Raw genomic sequence first — 7,447 nt, 5'->3', positions numbered from 1 at the left:
CAGGTCTGCTTAACATTTGTGAATAACTGTGAGACTATGGCTGTTGAATCTAAGAGTCAAGACTTTAACTGTTTCCTGTTGTAATCTAGTATAACACCAATGCAGTCAGGGGCACTTCTTTTGCCCTTTGATGAGGCCGGGCTATAAAATCCTTAAATATACTAATAACAGGAGGAAAATATTTTTCAGAGTCTGACTTTCTGCTCCTAATATTTATTTCTTTTGAAACAAGAGAAGAGACAGGTCCTTGATTAATTTATTATTGTCTGATAGTTATTTAAAATAGTGCTTTCATGTTTCTATTTCTCACACTTAACTTACTGCTTTTTCCATTTTTTCCCGAAACTGTTCAGTTGGATAGTAGAGCTAAATTCTTAACTTGATGATAATTGTAATTTTCAGGTGCAAAGCTTTTGCATCTATTACAAATCAGACTAGTGGCTGTTTTCTTCTCACAGTCCCAGTTTTAGTCTGTTCATCTTCCCAGGTTTTATTGTTTCCTCTATATGGTAAATATTTTACACTACGGTGTATAATTTTGGAATCCTTTTATTTAATTCACCTGAAGTGTTGGAAATTATTTGATTTTAACTATATAAGATTAACACAATGAAACTTCTTTTATAACAATTTTTCCATCAAAAATCCAGAATTGTCACTTACAAAGTAGCACTATTGATGTCTTTGTAGGCATTTTTTCAGTCAAGTCCTATATTTCCAAATTAGTCCTGCTATTAAAAGTAAAAGCTCTTTTAGAGCAAATGTGTAACATTAAAAAAGCATCTATACTATGACCAAAGTGTCTAATTCCAACTCAAGAAAAGCATTCACAGTTCTCATTAGGAGTATTTTTTTTTTATGTTATACAATTTCTCAATGGAAGGACACATAAAAATATACAGCTGAAACGTTTATTCAGGCTTATAATTCATGCAAAAAATCTTGCTGAGAAAATCAAGAAAATATATTTCCCCTCCCATTTTTGTAATTTAGCTCTATTTGAATAGTTTGAAGATAGGTTTAAAAAATCACATGTGGAATAAGAATAATTTTGGAAAAGCAGAATTTAAAATATGCTTTTCTCTCTTTTTAAATAATGAAGTGATAGTGCTGTTACCATGAAGAACCAAGAAAACATTTGTTTTAGCACATCATATGATACAATGGGGTGATTGCAGGAAAGTAGGGGAGGTGAATATTCCCAGAGCAGAAGCTCCACTTGCACTTAGAGAAAGAATCTGCTGTGAACTGTCTGCTGGTGCGGGTTGAGGAGAGGGCTTGGGACATCAAGAGCTACTTACTTACTGTTTCCAATACTCGGTTTCTTCAAAGTGAAGAGGTTTCAATACAATAATAGTAGGTCAACACTGCTTTTACAGACAGTATTAAAACATAATCTCAAACTCAAGAAAACTTTTATGTAAATGATTTTTTAACCCCCCCCCCAAATTTAAAATTCAACTCTATTTTTATTAGATGGGATCCTGGCTAGTTTCCACTTCCTGAGGTTTTTTTTTATTCTGTGTTTATTTTTAAGACTAATTATCCTCACCTACATAAACTTCCTGGTTTTCAGAATATTTAATTGGCTGGTCAATGTCTCTGTTCTCCAGATGACAGTTACCTAACATGCATCATCAAAGGGATCCAAAATTCAGACCAGATGACATCTACTCAAGAGTACAGGAGGAACCGAAGCATTAAATTGTGGCAGTACTAGCCAACATGTGTAGCGCATCATTGCAAACAAGTGCTCAGCCAATGGAGCTGTGTGCTCTCATTGTGACCCATAACTGTTGGAAGAGTTCCAGAAATGACATAAGGAATTCTGCATAGAGCAGGTGGCAGGTGGGCACCCAAGGCAGGTTAAATGAATGTATGACTTAGGAAGTTGAATAAGTTACAGACTGGCATAATTTGGATATATAGTAAATTAAAAAGATTACTTGTATTTACATTCTCATTATTTAGAAATTGATCTGGAGCTTATACAAAGAAATTGGATTTAAAGTGCTGTAAGCAATTAACTGTCAGACAAGATTTGCCTTTTTTTATCACAAATTCAGAATTCCAGGATAATTTTTGTCTTTTTTACATAAAGGGAAATAATTGTAATTGTATACCTTAAAGGAAATAACAAAAAATTTAATATTTGTCTGTTAAAAAGTAAAATGATAAGGTAGCACCAGGAGATACACATTGGCAGGAGATATTCCTATACCTTCAATCTGAATCATCTGAATAAAAGAAAATTTCACATCCCTTTAGATTTCACAAGCTCAAGGAAATGTGAAATAGTTGACATTTTCACCTTAGTGTTTTCACACATAAAAGAGACACCTTTCAAGGGTAAGTAGCAAACTTGCTTTTCCTGTTGAAAGCTAGTTTTGCAACTCAAAGGGCTAATAAGGAAAAAATGTTGCTCTAGAATTTTCTGAAATGCTACAACTCACACATGCAGTAAACTCCTGTTCTACTCGCTGTGTCTGTACGTGGCCCAAGTCAGAATCTTAGTTGCTGAATTGCTGAGAATTTAGAAATTATCCCTTCTAACCAGTCTACCATAGAGGTGAAAATCAGAAAAGGTGTAAAACTTGTGCATTGACAGAGTTCAATTCTTTCAGCTTAGTTACACATTTAGTTGTCACTTAAGTTTTAATTGGCTAAAATTAGGCCCCTTATTTTCATTGAAACTATGCAAAGTTTTTATTCTGCAGCAGCTACCTCATTCACTCTGGTTGTGACCCTTTGCAAATGAAAGTCAAGGTGACTTTTGCATATATGCATATTACTATTTAAAAATAAATTCAGAGGCAAGATGAGGCTGAGATTTGTGGCCTATTAGATGTTGAAGATAGAAAATTTGGTGCATTTCTAAGCAAGAGCTAGGTCCTGTGGGAGCATAAAAGGCACTTAGGGAAGCAGTGAAAAAGGGCTAGAACACTAGAAGGACTTCAACACCAGAGAGAGGAGGATATATTTAAAACATTAGTCAGCGAGGAATGATGATAGGGATTTGAGAACGCAGAGATTATGTTTAGTGTGGTGGTGTTAAGGAGAGCATTTTGGCAGCAGTGGGTGGAATAGAATGCACAGGAAGGACACAGGGATAGGAAATGTTGTACCCACTGTGCAGGGCTTCCAGGTCAGGCACTGGTTTCTGACAGACTGACGTTTGGAACGCAAGCTGAGTAAGCATAAGTTCCAACCTCCCGTTTCTAACAGGCCTTGGGCACCAACCACATCCTATCCCGCAGAGGCACCGCCAGCAGCTGCTTGGTACCTGCTCCCCAGGGTTCCGAGCTCTGGCTCCACAGGCCCCGTGTCTCAGTTCCTGCAGTTCCGGCGGCAGCCAGGTGGCTCCCCCCCGCCAGAGGTCTGAGTATCAACTCTATGATAATCTCTCCCTCAAGCTCCTTGGCTCTAATACTCCCAATCTCTGCCTTTTTGTTCCCTTAGACCTAGTTGGAGCTGTCTCTGCAGTTATCACTTCTGGATGACCTCAGTATCCTCTTGGTGCTCTTTTAGGCCTTCAGAGCATGTGTAAGCTGATCTCTATACTAAATCCCTCTACTGCAACACCTTAGTGCAGTTTCCATTTTTCTGCTGGAACCTGACTGATAGAATGAGGGTGAGCGGTGTATCATCTACGTAGACGACGTGGCAGGAGCATGGGAACATAGCAGTGTGGGCGCGGTCAGGGAAGATAAGTAGTTAGATGTGATTAGACCACACAGCTGAACATGAGATGTCCTGAAAATTAAGCTGGGAAAAATTAGGGTGGGATTTTAGTAACATATGAAGTGTCTCTATACAAACAAAACTGACTTCTGTAACATGCATCATCCATCCCAATAATTTCCTCAGGAACACACTGATCTAGTCTAAGTTTTTAAATGTGATAGGCTTTAAAAATATATGGCGTGCTTGCTTTGGAAGCACATACACTAAAATTGGAATGATACAGAGATGATTAGCATGGCCCCTGCGCAAGCATGACACGCAAATTCGTGAAGCATTCCATATTTTTGATATTAATAATAAAGAAATGGCATTTGTTGAGTGTTAAATATATATATATATATGGAGACTCTTAAGCTTCCCCATCAGGTTAAGTGGCCTATATACAAAGGCATCCAGGGAGATGTCTAGGGGCTGACGGATATGGTTCAGAGCCTCACGAAAGCAGTCTGAACTAGAGGTATGTGGTTTGGAATCATCAGTACACAGATGACAACTGAATTTATGGAGGTTACTGAGGTAACCCAGAAAGAAGGCAGAGAGTGCGAGAACATAATGCTTATGGCAAAACATGAGAAGAAGCAACAGTTTCCATGATTTTTCGACAGGGCCCCTGTGCTTTAAACAAATCAATCTGATGTCTGACTCTCACGTTCCATTTACTATTTCCTGCCTATATCCCTGGAATTAGTTGCCTGCTATTTTCGAGCAACACTTGCTGAGATGACAACATGGGATGGTAAACTAGGCTTGGGCTTTAGGTCCGAAGCCTTGGGGTTGACATAAAGACATAAAGTCATAAATTCAGTTTCGTAATAGTTAGGATCTCTTTAACCTCTCGGGTTCTCTGTTTTCTTCTCTGTAACATTAATAAGGATATTAATCATTAATAACGATTTCATCTCAGGACTGTTGTGGGCATTAAGAGTCATACAACAAGCAGTTGTTGGTCAGCTGCTAAATGCCAGTTGCAAAAAAAAAATTTAAATAAAAATTTTTTTAAAAAGGGGGACTTCTCTGGCGGTCCAGTGGTTAAGGCTCTTCTCTTCCACTTCAGGGGGCATGGGTTGGATCCCTGGTTGGGGAATTAAGATCCCACATAGTGCATGGCACAGCCAAAAAAAAAAAAAAAAATGCCAGTTGCTGCTTGGTTGTCACTATGGGTAAAGGAGGAAAAAGAGCTTACAGACCAATGGGGGAGACAGACACATTACGAGGTGAATATAATGTAGTATATACAGTGAAGCAATAGAGAGGGTATGAGGCTTAGTGGCAGGGAAGGACTCAGACAGGTTTCAGCTGTTTAGGCTGAATCCTGAGGAAAATATGGGAATCAGTTGAATGGAAATAGAATAGTATACTATTTGGAATTTAATGTCAGGTGTTTAGTAAAGGAGTTTATTTTCTTCCCTTTTACTACCTCCTAGTCCTGGTCAAAAGTCAATTGTTTCAGAAAGACTGCCTGAGCTTATTGACTTCCTTTGTACTTCCATTTAATCCTTTATTCTATTTGACTTGAACACACATTAACTGTACTGTTTTTATCATTTTACTTTTGTGGATATAATTGATAATTGCTCTTATATTTTAGTAGGTGCCCCTATTTTGTCTTTTTAAATAGAAGAAAACTTACTGGGAAAATTATTTTTAGTATTCTTTTGATGTCTATAACAGTGTTCAACATACAGTCAACCCTTGAAGATTTTTTTCAATTCTTTTTGTCATATAATAGCAGGCAATGAAAAGATAGCTACAAAAATGATTCTTAATACATATCCATTTTGCTCTTACATAAATCATAGAGAAGGATAAAAGCCAGGTGGCTGGTGGCACAGTGGTGGAGAATCTGCCTGCCAATGCAGGGGACACGGGTTCGAGCCCTGGTCTGGGAAGATCCCACGTGCCGCGGAGCAGCTGGGCCCGTGAGCCACAATTACTGAGCCTGCGCGTCTGGAGCCTGTGCTCCGCAACAAGAGAGGCCACGATAATGAGAGGCCCGCGCACTGAGATGAAGAGCGGTCCCCACTCGCTGCAACTAGAGAAAGCCCTCGCACAGAAACAAAGACCCAACACAGCCATAAATAAATAAATGAATAAATAAAATTAAAAAAAAAAAAAACAACCAGGTGGCAGCGACATGAAGACCCCTGAGGACGTGACAAGAACAGCCTCCGCAGCGGGGCTGGAAGTGATGTGTGAGTGCAGAGTGGGGGGGGAGATGCTGAGATGAGACAGTCAGGACAACATCTACAGACGACTCTTTCTAGAGGTTTTGCTGTGAAGGTAGCAGAGGAATATGGTGGCGCTTAAGGGGAAATAAAGGGGTTGGAAGGGAGCTGTTATCATTTTTTAAATAACAGGAAGTCCCCAGAACATGGCTGCATATTCATGGGAAAGTTCCAGTAGAAAGGGGAAATCGATGATGGAGGAGAAAGCCCTGAGGCTTCTGGCAAACATCTTTTCCCTCTTCTCTAAAACTGAAGGCCACCAAACCATTTTAGCAGTTCTATGAGTCTTCATTCTTCTGGCTTTTTTGGGGAGTCACTATCCCACAACTGATATGACTATATCACTATTATAATATTAGAATTTAGATATAATTGTGTTCCTAACTGAACATGAAGTAAACAGGTAATAGAATGTTACTCTGATTTTATATTGGTAGCTGTATCTGTCTCAAATCATTAAATTTTTGCTCAGTGAAATCTCTTGGACATATAAAACATGACAGACCTTTCAGAATAGGTGACTCAAGAAATTTATATCTAAGGGGAAAATATTTTCAGCGATAACTCAGGCAGGGTTCTTTTTTACTGCATAGTGAAGGAGAGCTATGCGACCAGCTCATGTCTACAGGAATCACTGGATGGGCTTTCATCTCATCACTACATGAAATCGGCAGTGTACCCCACTTTTCAGGAAAGTGTTACATAATCTGTGAAAGGGGGCAAGTCCCTTGACTTTATGGTAAGACTGGGCATGCATTTTTTTCATCCATGGAAGGGCAGGCTGGCTGTCACATCTTTTACTCGACTGAAAGCCAGTGTTGTGTCTGCAGATTTTTCTGTGTAGGTGACTCCAACTCTTTTACCACCTTATATAGCAAGAGACTAAGAACTCAGTGTGTACATCTTAGACATGAAACAGGATCTGCTTGACCCCTGAAGAGAGGGAGAGGAGTTTATTTGTCTGATCCCTTTGGCCTCCCTCTGCTCTGTTTTGGGAACTCTGATTGTTACAGGGTGTTCTCCAAACCACACTCACCTTCGCCCCCAAATTGTGCTTCACAAAAGACCAATGCAAAGCAACACCTTTGAAAATGTCCTCATGTGATCAGTGGTTTCAATTTGGAATCTGGTCCTGGTTTATGGAAGAGATGAGAAGGAAAATTCTCCTGTCCTGGGGATTTTGTATGTTTTTTCAGTCTCTTAGATTTTTTTCCCCTTAAAATGTGGTTGTGAAAAGCAGATGTTCAGTAAAGCTCAAGGTCTTAGAAATATTCATCATTGCATGGTAACTCAATACCTCAGGGTAGACACTATCTGTAGTAGCAAAATAGATCTTTATTCCCATGCCTACCATGGAATTGTAGCCATTGAAATGGTGCAAAATATGGTCTCTGAATTTAGCCTACATTCAAATCCATTTATTGTTTGAAGAAATCATGCAATGCCCATTAAGGGTTTTTTTTTTAATCTTTCATAAA

General features: G+C 38.9%; 1 non-coding gene across 1 annotated transcript; it reads left to right on the top strand.

The window, feature by feature from the left end:
* Nucleotides 1–3,923: 3,923 nt before the first annotated feature.
* LOC132366819 (U6 spliceosomal RNA) lies at nucleotides 3,924–4,030 on the top strand. The gene has a single exon (XR_009503542.1). It is a non-coding gene; the product is annotated as a U6 spliceosomal RNA (small nuclear RNA).
* The last annotated feature ends 3,417 nt before the right edge of the window (nucleotides 4,031–7,447 follow it).

Source organism: Balaenoptera ricei, chromosome 5 (genome assembly GCF_028023285.1).
Source record: "Balaenoptera ricei isolate mBalRic1 chromosome 5, mBalRic1.hap2, whole genome shotgun sequence".
NCBI classification, from domain to species: domain Eukaryota; kingdom Metazoa; phylum Chordata; class Mammalia; order Artiodactyla; family Balaenopteridae; genus Balaenoptera; species Balaenoptera ricei.
Note: the sequence above shows the minus strand (reverse complement) of the source record. Positions and strands in the feature narration are given on the sequence as shown.